This window comes from Protopterus annectens, chromosome 9.part0, assembly GCF_019279795.1.
Source record: "Protopterus annectens isolate FY-2018-M chromosome 9.part0, PAN1.0, whole genome shotgun sequence".
Taxonomy (NCBI): domain Eukaryota; kingdom Metazoa; phylum Chordata; order Ceratodontiformes; family Protopteridae; genus Protopterus; species Protopterus annectens.
The window spans coordinates 257,843,972-257,860,846 of NC_056743.1; the positions used below are offsets into that span (position 1 = coordinate 257,843,972).

At 38.0% G+C, this 16,875-nt stretch overlaps 1 protein-coding gene across 6 annotated transcripts in view; it reads left to right on the forward strand.

Annotated features, from left to right (window-relative positions):
• Positions 1-16,875, forward strand: part of CAPRIN1 (cell cycle associated protein 1) — a 2,078,829-nt gene that overhangs the window by 2,034,230 nt on the left and 27,724 nt on the right. The gene's annotated exons all lie outside the window — the stretch shown is intronic.

Below are 16,875 nucleotides of genomic sequence, written 5' to 3' on the forward strand. Positions count from 1 at the left end.
GACTCCTGCAGAACCTGCACTTCACCAGTTGCACAGTATGGGTTTCATCATCAATCTCCAGAATTACATCTCCCTGGGATGCAGTATTCAAACTGTTGCAGTGCTGGCATCACTGCCTGCTCCCAAGGTACTGTCTTTGACAATGTACTTCCCATCATTGCTTCCTTTATCTCTCATGCCTGCCAGAGAATTTTTGAGGGCTGTGGGGTTCATAGCCTCGTCCATCCCCATGTTCACTTTTGCTAGGTTTCACATGAGGAAGTTTTGGTGGTACCTGAAGTTGGTGTGGCTTCAGCATTGCCACCAACTTGAGTTTACAGTTCCCGTACTTCCTTGTCTAAAACTCAACTTTCAGTTGTGGATTCAGCACATATCTCTCAATCCATGTGCCTTTTTCCAGCCTCCTGCTCTGTCTCAGAAGCTTTTTACAGACGCTTCAGATTGAGGGGGGGGGCTGCTTCTGAAAATGAGGGTTTAGGGACCCTTGCCCCCTTATCAGTGATTGGATCACATCAAAGAGATGCAAGCCTTTATCTTTGTCTCCAGGTCTTCCACTCCCTTTGGTCCACAGGCCGTTTAAGGGTCTATACAGACAACATCACAGTCATGTGGTACATCAACAAGCAGGGGGCACAAGGTCTTATCTTCTTTGCAGACCAACCCTTCAGGCATGAGGGATCTACCTGATCTAATACAGGTTTCTCTGCAGGCAGTTTGCATTCTTTCAAGACAAAACCTGGTGGCAGACGCTTTGAGTAGGTCCAGAGCACACCCTCACAAATGAATGCTTCACAGGGAAGTGTTTCTGGACATAATTTATCAGTAGGGTATCCCTCAAGTGGCTCTCTCTGCCTCCCTTCTAAAAAGACAGCTTCCTCATTTCTGTTCAAGAACCCCAAGTCATCTAGCTTGGAGGGTTAATGACATGGCTTTTTCATGGAAGGGGACATTCCTTTATGCTTCCCCACTTATTCTCTTGTTCCCATAGTCCTACACAAGATCAAACAGAACTCTCTGAAAATCTTGTTGGTGACTCCCTTTTTGTCCCAGACAGCACCTGTTCCTCCTATTTTTCCATCTGGCCAGGGACAGTCATCACAAGTTATCTCACCAGATGGATCTTCTCATGCTAGAAGGAGTTTATCCTTCATCCTCATCTGTCCACTCTTCACTGGGCAGTTTGGGTGATAGGGTTTTAATTCCACTACGCCACCATTTCTCTGAAGATGTGCTTAAGGTTCTGCAAGAGGCCAGGAAACACATTACCAGAAATTCATGTATGTCCAAATGGAAGAGATTCTCTGGTGTCTTAAGCTTCTCCAGAATCCCTTTTCTGTGGGGGTCCTTTTGGTTCTCTTACTTGTGTGAACTTTTCCATGCTGATTTAGCATATTCTTCTGTCAAAGCTCACTTGTCAGCAATCTCTGCATGTCTACCCTTGAACCCTCCTCTTTTTGAGGTTAAACAATTCCTGAAAGCCATCCCGTACATCAGGCCACTATGAAAGCCTGTCCTTCCTTCCTTGGAACCTTAATTTTGTTGTTGAAAAATTGACCCAGGCTTCCTCTGAACCTGATGCTTCTTGTTCTCTGCAGTATTGCACCTGGAAGACTGTTTTATTGGCTGTCCTTGCGTCTGCCAAGAGAGTTTCTGAACTCCAAGCCTTGATGTCAGTCCCCTCTTTTTTTGATTTTTCTTAGGGATGGGGTCCCTGCATACTAATCCTTTTATGCCCAAGGTGGTCAATGCATTGTCCCTTAGTCTGTGCAGCTTCCTTCCTTTTTTATTCTCTGTAATCTGCTGGTGATAAGGTTCTACACACCTTGAAAATTCATAGACGGCTCAGGTATTTGGACACGACAAAAGGCATACGTAAATAGGTTCATAGATTAGTACTAAGCTAACTGCCCTTGCGAGCCATTTTAAGCCTAGCCAGTTATCCCTTGTGAGACTCAAACCTTGCACCTTGTGCTTGCAAGGCAAACACGTTAACCATTAGGCCACTCTCCCAACGAATCTCAACGATTATTCATTTCTTATCATGCCAAGACTTTGGGTTTGGAAGTTTCTAAGCAAGTTATCTCCTCCTGGATTTCAAAGCCCATTTCATTTTCTTATTATTTTCATGGCATACAGCTTTCTGGCTCTGTTTGGGCCTTTTCTACTAGGTCAGTGACTTTCTCTGGGGCTTTCTTCAAGGATTTGGACACCAGTTCCATCCTTGAAGCTGCCATTTGGTCTTGTGTTTACATCTTCACCAAACATTTCAAATTGGATGTCATTTCCACAGCTAAGGCAGGTTTTACCAAGGCTATTCTTCACGGGTTTGTGGAGGGATCCTCTTTGCCTTATTCCTCCCTTTCCTAAGAGTTGCTTTTGTACTCTTCCATATGTCATGAATGCTGTAACAGTGATAGGGAAGGACATAGTATAATTGTGTAAAATCTTACCATAACAGTAGATGTCCTTCCCTTCACTGTAGCAGGGTTTCAGTCCCTCCCTCCTGCCCCTTTTTTCTTTTAGGATCATCTGCCTGGCTGAGGGATCTTTGCCCTTTTCCTTAGACATCTTTATTTTTCTTGGGTATACATATTCTCCTTTCTCTTGGGGTTGCTCTAGTTCTCCTGGGACACTTTAGCTCTCAATTTAGAGTATCTGCGCATCACCTTTATGCCTTATGCTGCTGTGGGGAACATTTATCTGACATATGCCTCTGATAAGAAAAGACTTAGGTTACTGGCCGGATGTAAGGGTATCCTTGGTAGGAGATACCACAGGTTATGAATACCGCAACAGTGAAGGGAAGTACATCTATTGTTATGGTAAGATTTTACACACTTGCACTTTATCACTGCCCACATTTTCATCTAGCTTCCTGCCACAATAAAAAAATAAATAAATTAGTAAATACACCTGCAAAACAACTCAACAATTCCCATCAGCCTTTTAGAATATAGATTGCAGGAAAAGCACTGTGATTGGTTGCCAAGTGCAACTGTGACTGCAAGTTGTCATAGTAATTCATGACAGGAGATGGCCAGCTCAGCACTTTGATCATTTGCTAAGGGCGACCAATCACAGGCACTTATACTGCACAGTAAAAGATCATGGATTGACTACTCATGTCCTCTTTCTGTGCTAAAAAATGAAACAGCTGGCCACTGCTCATATTTATAAATTCCTGATTCACAAAGTGTTCAAGGCAGAGTTAGCCCTTGTCAATACCCGCCCTCATAGAGCATCCCCTGTCTCCCAGTGGGGGACAAATGAGTCAGTATGGGGATGAATTTGTGGGAACCCATCCAATTGTTAAGATTTGCCTGAAAGCAAGAATGGGTATCATTCTGTTTTTATGTAGCATATTCCAGAGATGGGGAAAGTACTGAGTAATAAATTTATTCCTCCATGTCTTATTTGTATATTGATGGATATTCAAGTCTTAAGTTTGAGTGTTTGTTGAATCATTTGTTTTGCAGAGGTGCAAGAGATCAAGGAGGGTTGAGTCATCAGTAACATAGAGAATGCTAGAAACAAAGAATACAGGGATAGAGTTTCAAGCCTTTCTTGGTAAATGAGGGTCTGTAGTCTGGTGATGTTATTTAGTTGGGAACTTCTGGGGTCTTTGTAGCTGTGTGATCTGTCTGAACTGATGCATACAAAAAAGGGGCATTATATTCTATATTTAATCTGATCATGGTTGATTACAAAGGAAAGAACTTCTTTTAACTTGGATGAGAGACTAAATTATTAAGTGGACAAGGCAGAATGATTTCATGACTACTTTAGCTGCATGGTTATTAAAAGACAGGAAGTGGTGTTGAGATTTTTGATGACCATATCATTCTGGAGTGGGGTGCCAGCTATAATGCAAGCTGTTGACATGTTTTGTTGATCCAAAGTAGCAATACTGCACCCCTTTCCATTTAACTTAAGCCCATTTCCTAATATATCATTGATTTGTATGGTTTAAACCTTACTGGTATCAGCTGCTTAGTGTAGAACATCATCAACTTACAGTTATTAGCAAATTTACTTAGCAATATCTCCCTGTTAATGGTTTGGAGATCCAACAAGAAGATGAACCGAAGGGATCCCAGTACTGATCTCTAAGGGATGCCTCTAACTACCATTTTGCTTTCTGAGGTGGCATCTGCTACATTAGCTAAGTAAGTACTATCTGTCAGCTAGCTTGCTTGCTGTCTTACAGCATAAGCCCTGCGGAACAGTGTCACAATTCTTGGTTAGTTCCCAGTTCACTGTATGAACTGCATGGCTGCTACTAAATCAAATAGCCATGACCGTCTTTTGATAAAATCGTATTTGGGGTATTATTTTAAATTTTTTTTTTTTTTTTTGCATCAAGGCTTATGAAATCAGATCTAAAACAGCACACTGAATGGTTTTACAGACTGCACTTGTTAGGCTGATGAGTCTGTAGTTCATGGGATCCAAGGTGGAACCCCCGTTATGGAGGAACATAACAATAGCCATTTTCAATGACTCAGGTATATACCCTGTGACTATGCTTAAGCTGAACAGTTTTAGTAGTTAAAGAAAGATTTCATATTATCTTTGAACTATAGATGTCAATTTTAATTTGTGTCCCACTATAGTCTTCCTTATGGTAACTTTCATATTTTTGCTAAGCTTTTTGACAGAGTCTTTAAAGCGAGTAAGTTTGATTGATTATAAGCCATTCATGTTTTTTTTTTTTATTACTGTTATTTAGCTTATTAATATTGCATTCCACCCAGATAGTTTATTTTTACATTTGTAGGTATATCTGGTGTTGATTGTGCCAGTTTGGTTTATGTTGCTGCTTAGACTGGAGTAAAATCATTGGGATGAGTGGTAGCTGAGGCTACATGGGGCTAGAAATTTTGCATTAGAATTTTGAGACATGATTATATAGTTTTAATAGTTTAGTCTTTGGAAACCTGTGAATTCAGAGGTGCACATTGTGGTGCATTTAAGATGCATTAATGGTACTTCTCTGGCCATGAGTAGAGGGTTAGGGTATACAGTATGTGCCGGCTTTGCCTGCCTGACTACAGAGGATGAATCTTACTTTGTGGACCACCTTCCATGTTGTGGCACAGAGGCTTGTTTGTGCTACGTACTATTAATTGAAGATTGGACCTGTGGGACTAGTTTCCATGTTGCAGCACACAGACTTGCTACAGAACACTTGCGTAGGTGTGGCTGGACCTTTGGGACTAGCTGCTGTGATATGGTACAGATGCTTAATACTGAATGTCAGCAGCAGTGTGGATATCCATGGGACTGTCTGCCATGGATGTTCTATGTTCTATTAACTTTAAACATTTCCCTGATTGTGGGCTTTTGTCCCCCTGTTATTGTTGGCTTTGTCCAGAATTCTTAAGCAAAGAAGTTGAGAGGTATGGAAGGAGACTCTATTGACAGATTTAGTTGAACCACCTTAGTTTTTGAAATGCAGTGGTCCTGCAGCTTCCCTTATTATTGTTGTCTTATACTTAACATGTTAGAATTTTTTTCTCATCTGTTTCAGTGCATCCTACTGCTTTCTCTTAGCGACTCTTCCATTCATGTGCCATGGGCTGTGGTAGGTTTTATAAATGACACACGTTTCTTCTCTGGTAAATTGATGAGGAGTACTGACACCAATAATGACAGACTTGTATTTCAGATTTATCAGTGATTATAGGCTTTTGCCTCTCCTTAACTTGTGGTTTTCTTCTTGGTTGGTGTGCTAAAAGATTGAGAACTATGGCTAAGGTTGAGCAGTTTGTTAATGGCAAAGTGAAATGATTAATCCTGCAACAACTTGGTCTACATTGCTGTGGCTACTTTTTTTTTCTTACCACTTTTGGTGATTGGAAGTGGTTATCTATTGGGAGAGCATTTGTTGCATGACCGTAAAGGACAGTTAGGATGATCACAACCAAGTAATCATTGGTGTGGCTTGGTTATGGGTTATGAGGGGTACAGCATGGGAAAGCTCCATGTTGAAGTACATCTGCACTGATTCTTCTTTGTCACTTTTTCTGCAGGAATCCAAATAGATGTGTGGGCAGTGGTAAAAGTGCACACTGCCTGCAGCATCATGCACTTGTATATTTTTTTTTATTTATTTATTTTTTTTTATTTTTACTGATGGTGATGGGGAGGTGATGTGGCCTACAGCTGAAGTGAAATAGATTAATGTGGCTGCTGTTTTTGTCTTATAGTAGCAATTGAAGTGAATTATTGTGGCTCTTATTTCACCATTTTTGGCAGTAAAAGATAAGAGATAATTGCCATAAGTTGCTGTGTACATGGGAACAGGTCATGAATGAAAGCAAAGAGCAAATACATGAGTTTTGCAAAACAGTCATTGATATGTCTAGTTTGGGATACAAGGACTATGTACAATGGTTACTTGTAGAGATCATGGGGACAGTCTGTGGATTTGCCTAATTTGGCTCCCCTTCCCCACAAAAGGTGTGACCCCAGAGTATGGTTTTATTAGTCAGAGGTATAGAGGGTGCAGCCACTCACAATACCCAAGATAAAATCCTGTGAGAGAGAGGAACCAGTTAGAAAGAGTAAACAGAGTCATGCTGAATTGCTACAGGTAACAAACTCCAGGAGCATGTATATGTGTTCAAGAGTGAGAGTTTAAATTGTATTTTACTTTACATACAGACATCAGAGGTATATATATATATATAGAAGATGGATGTATTTATGGGGAAGAGATGAGAAGACAAACTACAAATGCATGGTCATTACTTGAAAACTATCAAATAAAAATATGGCTTGTCAGAGGCAGTGAATACATCTAATAGGAGAAAGTTAAAATATGGTACTGTATCTTTTTTTTTTATTTATTGAGGCATTAGAAGCATACAGAATGTTGTGGGTATCACTTTTGGAGAACATGATGTATGAAAGTAGATGGTACTCACAAGATCACATCTGACTGACTATTGATAAGATTTTTGTGGAGGGTGGTATCTGTTAAACTGTAAAATAGCCACTACATTTCTGTGATTCCTTCAAAGTGAAAGGTACTGAAACTTCTCAGTGGGTGTACATTCTGCTGGGACAGCATGTGGGCGCTTTTTTACTGAAGTACCTTATTAGATGTTCATGATATTTTCTTGTGACTTATCTTCAGGTAATTGAAATATGGCCTCTTAAACACAGCTAGTAAATCCATCATTTCAGAGGGATTTTGTTGTCACAGAATGGCAGTATGCCAGGATTTCACCTTGGTGCTTTGCTCAAAAGGCTGTGGATAGATGATTTATGAAAGGAAACAGCTTACAGGATCACTTCTGATCAATTATTGTTTTAACACCTTTATTGAATCATCACTAAAGACATAGGAAAACACAATTTATTAAAAGAACAAACCTTAACATATTCCAGTTGCAAACATTATACAGCACATGTATTCTTTTATTTTATTATCATAAATCCAGCATTACGTAACTTGATTGATTCCTGACTTTCTTTAAAATTCACTCCTCTTCCAAAATATTATTCTACATGTATTGCTCCCACAATTTCATTTTTTTCTATGTAATTTGTTCCTACCCTTTTCTAAAGATCCCAGAAGTTCTTTTATCTCTATTATAATATTCACCACTTCAAATACAGTTGATTTAGACTTTGATTTCCATTTTCTAGTAATCGTTTTATTTGGGGTTTTTTTGGCAGCCACCAGCATAAAATGTTAACAAGGCCTTACTATGTCTTGCCAATTCAGATTCTGTATCCCAGCTCAAAAACTAATTTCCTTAGTTACACCTATTTGCTCATCCAGTAATCTGACAGAGTATGCTGTAGGGAATTTCTAAAGTCTGCCAACTCATTACACTTCCAAAACATATGTTCACAGTTAAATTTTTCTACCCCATCACATCTCCAACATTTGCCATCTACCTGAAGAAAATTTCTTTGGAGTCTGCTTGGGGCAGACACAAGCAAAAATTCTAAATCTCCTAGACTCCCATATTTGTGATCCATATACATGTCCTCCCATTGTTTCCTTGTGAATTGCTTATCCAGTCTCTCTTCCCAATCTCTTCTAGCCTCCAGTGATTGATTCCTGTAGTTAACATGCAATATTTTATACGCATGCCAACTATGTTTTTTTTTTTTTTTTTTTTTTTTTAAACAACAGCTTCTATTCTAGGTTCAGCTAAACACACTAGCAGAGCAGGTCTTTCACTTAGGATCCCCCTATCCCTTTCTCTTTGCTCTGATATCCATCCCAGATAAGGAAGGCAGTCTCTAGCCTGTAGTCTAAATATCTTCTTGCCCTCTTCCAATTCTGGTACCTTTCCATCTGTAGTTATTCACTCCCAATACTTTGGTTCATTTGGCAGATTTCTCCAGTAAATTCCAGCCCCCACTTGTCTATTCTCTGTACCCGTAATTGCAGTCATCCCTAGCAGCAAAATCTCCTTTCTCCATTAACATGTTGACTTAGTTTTAGAATACTTTCTGCTACTTTTTGAATACAATATTCTGTATGGCTGATATTCTCCTTAAGGATCTACATCCAAAATGCTACTCTGTCCTAATTTATTGAATTTCTCTCCCTTTATCATCATTCATTTTCACTTTGAATTATAGCTTTCTGATTGTGTTATGCATATGAGCTTTAACTTGTAGCTCTGAAATATCCTTTCAAATCAAATAATCCTAAATCACCTTGTTCAGTTGGAAGGATCAATGTATCCCGCTTGACTCCTTTATTAATTACTGTCCACAACTTTCATTGGTAAAATTATGCCTGACCTGTGTATAAAACTAAAGGGACTAAAAACATTTTAACTGATATTATCTTACTATCCATATATAAAAATAAGAGCTTCCAGTTTTCATATTATCTTTTGTTTAGTCTCTTCCCACATATCCTTAGCTGCCATAACAAAATCATTTTTAATCAGTGCTACTAAATACTTTATTTTATTATGTCCCCATAAATATGGTTATTGCTGAACCAATTCACGTGTGTTTATATATTTTACAGCTATAGCCTTTGTTTTATCTTCATTTTGTATCCTGAAAAGGCTTATAACTCTCTCAAACTGTTCTACAACACTGAGATGTCCTTTTCTGATTTTATCTGTACAGAATAGTGCCATCTGCAAACAAAGCCATGTTTTCTTGATTACCATATCAATTATATCCTTGAATTTCTGAGTCCCTTATTTTCTTTGCCAGTGGCTCTATATACAATTCAAATAAAGGGGGAATTGGACATCCCTACCTGGTTCATCTGTTCAGACACTACTTATCAGAGTAGAATCCATACACTTTTATTTTTGCATCCAAGCCCTCATATATCCTGCTAACTAACCTTGTTATTATACCAGGAAATACAAATGATTCCATTGCCCTACTCATAAAATCCCAGCATATTCTGTCATATACCTTCTCTGTATCAGGATCCACCAACAGCAGTATTTTTCTACATTCTGCTTCCCTCTGGATCATCATTCTTCTCTTAATGTTGTCAAATGTTTGCCTTCACAAAAAACACTTTGATCCATATCTGTCAAGTTTTCCAACAGCTTTGCCATTCTTTGATCTATTATGAACATAAACACTTTATAATAATTAATTAAAACTGAACTCGTCCTATATGAAGCTGGGTCTGATGGATCTTTGCCATCTTTGGGTATTATAGCCACTACAGCTTTCTTCCAGGGTTGATGCTTCCCCTGCTTTTAAAGTACTGCATAAAAACCCTTCAGATCTTTATATCACTTTCTTCACACCTAGCTTCCAAATATCCACATGAATGCCTTCTATTCACAGTGACTTTTCTCCAGATTGATTATATGCCACCATTTTTATCTCATCTCCTCCTCCTATCTTAACTGCTAGTTGTTGAGCCTCATCTACCTCTAACCTTGACATATGTAAGTTGTCCATAAATATTTCCATTTGTGTTGGTTTTTTTTTTTATTTCCACATTTCTCAGTTTATACAAATTTTCATAAATTTTCCAAAATATGTCTTAATACCGCGACAGGATCTCTGGTTATTTTTCTTGTTATAGGTACCCTAAGCTTGACAGCATCCCTTTCTACTTTGTTTCTTAAGTTGTCGTGCTAAAAGCTTTTGTAATTTGTAGTTATCAAAAAAAGTTGCTTAACAGCAGTCTTTCTAAGCACATACATTTATCCAGATATTCCCTTGTTTTCTGTTTAGCATTCTGAAGTTGCTCTGTCCTGTTCTTGTTCTGTAGGATTACCCTTATTCTTTAATACTATAACCTCTGTTAGCCCCTGTAAATAATTATTGTTACTTAAGTACATCTGTTTTTCTGCTATCTCTGTCCTGTTTTAAACTCCACTTTCATTTTATCCCACTCACTAACTATAACTTCTGAAAAGATTTCTGTCTTAACTAATAATTCTCAAATAATTTCCACAGCTGGTTGCTTAAATTCCTCTCTTTTCAACAGATAGGTGGGGAAATGCTAGTATCTCATTTTTACTTCATTACCGTGCACTTTTATCTTCGTTATTATTGGCAGATGATCTGAAATAGGCATTGGATGTGTGTCAAAGCTTTCAATTAAATGCATATGTTCCTGTGAAATATCATTTCTGTCTAGACTAGCTCAGTTATTGTACTTGGGGAAACAATATGTAACATCTGTCTAAGGTCCTACTACTGAATTCATGTTTTCCATACCAAATATTTTCATAAATTTCTTCAGAAATCTCTCCTTTTTATTATATTTTCCCTGATATACCCTCAGTGTTGCAAATCAAGTTCCATTCCTTACCTATAAGTAATATTTCTTGCTAAATTCTTATTATTTATCCTAAAATTTTCTTAAGCTCCATAATAGCAGTTTTAGGTGAAATGTAAATGCATGCCGGTGTAATCTTCCTCCCTTGTCACTAGCCTCTTACTACCACAAATCTACAATTATTATCTTTTTCTTCCTCTTCTGTCACTATTGGAATTTCTCTAGGAATTTATACAAGTTCTCATTTTCCTTTGTCCCTGATGTTCTGCTGAATATCCATCCTGAAATCCTTTCTTTATCAAATTCATGTGCTCACGTCTTTTGAAATGCCTCTTCACTAGCATTGCTATTTACACTCTCCATTTCTTAATATAATTCAATACTCTTACCTTTTTGTCTGTACCTGTGAGGCCATTTACATTCCAAATTATGTTTAGTGTGGCCATTATGGTAAGAAGTTACTATATACCCACATATTATATATGTCATCTTTTTTAAATGTATATTTTCAGTTTTTGTTTACATGCATCCAGTAATCTTTCATATGTTGATCCTTTATACAGTTGATTCTTGTAATCTTCATTTGAACCTATGTCACATTTCACAAGACTTTGTTTTAATGAAAACTCAAAAAAAAAAAACACACACACACACACAGAAAATCCCTGTAACATATTAACTTAAAACAAATGCACAAAACTATGTACATATTCAAACAGTGAAGCTTAAATCTCCTGATAGGAACAACTGTTCGAATCAACAGCTGCACCCAGAGGCATTATCTAACCTAAAGTTAAGGTTATACATGCTAAAACGTGTTATAGCCTGTACTCCTACTTACACTAATTGCTGTCTGTTCTTGTTTTATCTTTATTCTCCTCACAGATGTGAAAAACGGCGCGTATGTTTTCAGAAAACATTTAAATGTTAGCCTTAAGAAAAAGTACACTGTCTATCTTTAAATAGAACTAAATTATGCACTATTCTAGTAAATGCATTAAGGTACTTGAGTACTAGGAATACTGCTCTTATTCACTTCCAATAACTTGAAACATTACTTTTCACTAAGCTGTGTGTCCATGTACCTTTTAAATTTAAAGAACAGAATGTACAGCTGCCCCCAACTGAAGACTTTTCAACTCACACTGAAACTTTATTTGCTAAAGAAAAACTTTTCATTAAATTAGTATTATCTTATTTTTTATAGCACACATGCTTACACAAGAAACTTGTGATTAGATTAAGCCAAGGGCATTCATTCAGACACTATGTAAAAGTAAGACAAAAATATCATCTCTACATATTTTATAGTCATTGGACTTTTACACCCCTTCACCTATCCCAACAGACCAAGATTACAGTAGACCTACTTGAACATGCTTTTGTCCTACCCTCCTCCTCTTTTTACATTGTAATGCCTGTATTTATTTAAACAAAAAAGTACTTGTTTACTTTAGTATCTTTATCACATAAAACAATCACTGAAAATGTTTTACTATATAACATGCAATTTATGTGAAATACTGTTAAGAACAAAAATTATTTTGCTTACAGTTGCTCCTTTTTTCTCCGTTTAGTGTTCTTCAAAACATTAATGACATGAAGTGGGATATACGCCTTTCATTCCTCCCACAAGTTAAACAAAGTCCAGAAAAATCAAATCTTTATCAGATACCTTTTCTTGTAAAGCCTGACTTCACCCATGTGATTGAATTTTATAGTCTCACATTTATTCACTCATTTCAGTGTTACTGGTCTCTTCCTGTTCATTTCCATTTCCCAACCTCAGTCTCCAGTTCAAGCCCAAGGTACTCCAGATTCTTCTAGTCAACTCTTAGGATTTTTTCTGTGTCTCAAATATTTTCCTTTAGAACAATGGGAAAGGTTTAAGTGGCAAAATCTATCTAAGGGTTTTATTTATTTATCAGAAGAATGAGAAGCAGAGTCCAATTCTGTCTGATGGTTCACTTTTAGTTGGACAAACTTTTGTGTTTCCTCCTTAGCCTATTTTGCATCAAAAAATGAATTTGATCCTCTAGGAAAAAATAATCTGAAGACAGCTGCATACAGCAGCTTGAATCTCACACCTGCTCCTCAACATTTTCTGATTGCCAGGATAAATGTGCTTCTCTTCTGCCTGGTGTTCAGTGAATAATCATTTTCTACGAACACTATATCTCCAGTGTTTAATACTTGATCAGAACCAACTCTGCTGGTATGACTGCATGTCCTTCCATATCAGTATTGCAGTATTCTTCACTAAAGGCATCTCCTACAAAGGAAAGTCCAATGTTCGGCCAGTGTACCAAAGTCTTTAGATCTTATAGGTACCTGCATCACATATATGGTTCCAGAGTTGGGCATAAAGGTGACATATGGGTGCAACTAATTAACTAACTCTAATAGACTACAGTCTGTCCAATGGCTTACTTCTTGCTCCCCCTTCATACCTGTAAATACAGGGGTTCCACAGGGCCCCATCCTAGGCCCCTTCTATTCAATATCTTTACCAACAACCTTTATTCTGCCTGCAACCAGTCTACTCTTATCCAGTATGCTGATGTCTCTACAGTTATCACATCCTCAAATAACTTATCTCAGCTCCTTTCCCATACTCAAGACACCTTCAATTCCATCAATAAAATGTCAGTGATAACCAGCTTATCCTAAACCCCAAGAAAATAAAACTTTTACTCTTCCTTCCTAATGAACTCTCAGTTCATAAACCTACCTTTTCCATCTCCTCTCTTGATAATACTGTTATCACAGCTGATCCTACTACAAAACTCCTTGGTACCATTACAGATGACCTGCTTAAATTTGACCACCATGTCCACCAGACCATAAAGAAGACCCATCAAAAATTGTGACTACTATATAGCAACAAAAAATTCCTTACCCCAGACACTAAGCTATCCCTAGCAAGAGCTTACCTCCTACCTGGCATTCTCTATGCTGCCCCCATTCTCACAAACCTTCACACCACCTTAATCACCTAAGTAGTGCAAACCTACAATAAAATTGCCAAATTTGCCACTAGCCTGACCTACAGATCTCACCATTGTATATCATTAAAACAACTCCATTGGCCTGAATACCTCAAGCAACTACGTTTAGCACAACTCCAAATCACTTATTCCATCGTATACAAACCCACAGCCTGCCCCTCCCTCTCATCACTGGTCCCCTTCTATACCCCCTCCAGATCTCTCAGAAGCTCCAACCAAAAATTGCTAGCCATTCATAAGCCTAACAAAAACATAGTGAAATCTTTGTATAACCATAATGTCTCCATAGCCAGGAATAGACTACCCACTGACATTAGAACTACCACTAACAGTAACCATTTCAAAAAGCAACTAAAACTACTATTTCTAGATTCATGGATCTGTCCATGTCAGGATCCTACCTAAAACCCCCATCCCTTCCCAACCTTATGTCACACAACTGTCTACCCAGTCTCTCATCTGTCTACCGTCCTGCCTATATAATACTTGTCTCTTCCTTTTACCCTTTCTTCTCTGATTTACTCTGTCTACTCAATGATATTTACATCCTGTCTTCCCTCTATATACTGTGCATTTACACACTATGAAAACTTGAGGTTCATTCCACTGTACTGTACTAGTACAAAATCTCAAATTGCACTTTTAACTAGGCTATTCTCCTCCTACACTGTCCTTGGATTACTAATTACTCAATCATAATTTGATTACTTATGACTCAGTCTTAAGTTTTAGTCTGCTGACAGTCTAGATATGTTTCTCCCTTATGTAAGTCAATGCTGTATTTCTCTCAGTTACACTTACTTGTAAATAAACTCATACGCTGTGTTATTTATTCCAGTCTTTGCTTGTCTTGTTCATAACATCACTTTTTATGTATTTTTTCACTACAGCTACTATGTATTATTATGTTAGATAACATGTTTTTATTGAATTTATTATCAAGACGTTTTGAAGCTTTTCTCCTCGCTGGTTCAGCTGGAATAACCTGGTTAACAAATGTCAATAAATAAGTAAGTAAATAAACTGCTCAAAACTTCTTTGCTACCAGTTGAACACCATTATTGAACGTTGGCCCGAACACTCCTCTGCTATGCTGGTTGCTAAGCCATTTTCAGATACTTACCCCATTGGGGGTTCTCTATTCTTTCCATGTTGTTGCTTACCTGTGTTTGTGTCATCCAAGAAGGAAAAATGTCAGTGTGGGAGGCAGATTTCCCATAAAGACTGACATATAATCAGTGTCTTTTTCCCCCCCCAGGTGTTCCCACAACCATACACAGTGCTCTAGCTTTTAAGCATTTGTCTCTAAGACTCTCTATAGGCACTTATCTTCTCTCTCCATATACCTCAAGAACCAGTGTCTTAAATTGTTGACTCAGGGTGCTGTGGCAGAATCCTACTGTCCCTAGGGACAGCTGTCTTCTAAGACGGTCAAGAAGTTTAGGACTGATCCAGTTGCTGTTTAGCCTCCAGTGGACATCTCTATTGAAGCAAGTGAAAGCTCTAAAGACTGTCCAGCTTGCTTCAGATTCCTCTGCAGCAACCTCATTAGAAACTGGCATTGATCTGAGTTTGTGCAGGGACTTTTCAGACATCTGCTTCGGACATTGAGGGGGGGACCCACAGCTGATTATTTCCAAGGGGTCAAAGGGGATTCCTCAAATATTAGCCTGGGAAAAGATTCCTGGATGCTTATTCAATCTCAGCAAATGACTGAACCTCGGAGGGTCGGTAAGGCAAACATCCCTCTTAAGAAAAAAAAACAAACAAAAAGAAGCTGCTGTTAAAAAGGAATAATTAGTAGAGCATACAGAATATTGCACAATATGTATAAGAATCAGAGGAGGTTAGAAAGGATTGGGAAGAGAGATTGGATAAGCAATTCACAAAGAAACAATATGTCTCCTAATATGCAACAAAGTTGGGAAGATTTAGGTTCTTTCCTTGGAAGTGTTTACATAGGTATTATTACACCCCAAGTAGACTCCAAATAGTTTTACAAGTAGAGGAAATGTTAGAGGTGTGATGGGGAAGAAAGAGGTAATTAGGAACATATTTTCTGGGTGGGTAATGAGTTGGCAGACTTTAATGATTCCCTGCAGACTACTCTGTTAGAGATATTGAGTGAGCAAATTGGTGTAACTAAGGAAATGATTTGTTTGAGCTGTGATGCAAAATTGGAATTGCCTATACATAATAAGCCTTTGCTGAGTCTATTTATGGTGGCTGCCAAAAAAGCAGTTACTAGAAAATGGAAATCAAAATCAAAACCAACTGTACTAGAAGTGATAGATATAATAACATAGATTAAACAACTGGAATTGAGATCTTTTAGGAAAAAATGTGACTTGTGGGAACAATACATATATTCATAGATTAGTACTAGGCTAATTGCCCTTGTGGGTCATTTTAAGCCTAGCCAATTACCCCATGTGAGAATCAAAACCTGCACCTTGTGTCTGCAAGGTGAACACCTTAACCATTCTGCCATCTGATGTATGAAATGTTTGACTGACAATGACTGTAAAGATTATAAGTGATGTATAATGTTTGCAGCTAAAATTATGTCACTGTGGTTTGTGATGTATTGTGTTTGCAACTAAAATGTTGTCAATATGCTTTGTTTTTGTTAATATAAATGTGTCATTGCCTATTTCATACATGATAATTTAATAAGGATATTTCTTGTTTAAAAAAAAAAGACAAAGCATATTATCCCTGTTGCTAAAGATCCCCAATGTGAATGGCAGGATTTTACCCAAGGCTTGTTCAGTGCCTTGATGGCCTTGCAGCCTCTCCAGGAGGTTTCAGTCTCTGCTTCTCCCTGGTCTTCCACTCCTGTTAAGATGGCAGGGGAACCAGATTCCTGAAATTGAGGACTTTGGAGAGGAATTCCTAGCCTACTCCTCTGGAATCCCTTCTCTAGACTATGGATCAAAGGAGGAAGATTCTCTGAACCAGGATACCCTCTTGAAAGAATTATTCTTTGGAGATATCGTTGCTTGTATGATAGAGTAATTTAAATGCGATTGCTTCCAGGTCTCCAACATCCAAAAGAGGTACTATGAGATGGAGTCAACTAAGCCGTCCACAGTTCCTCCTATTTTGGTAGCTGTTTTGGAT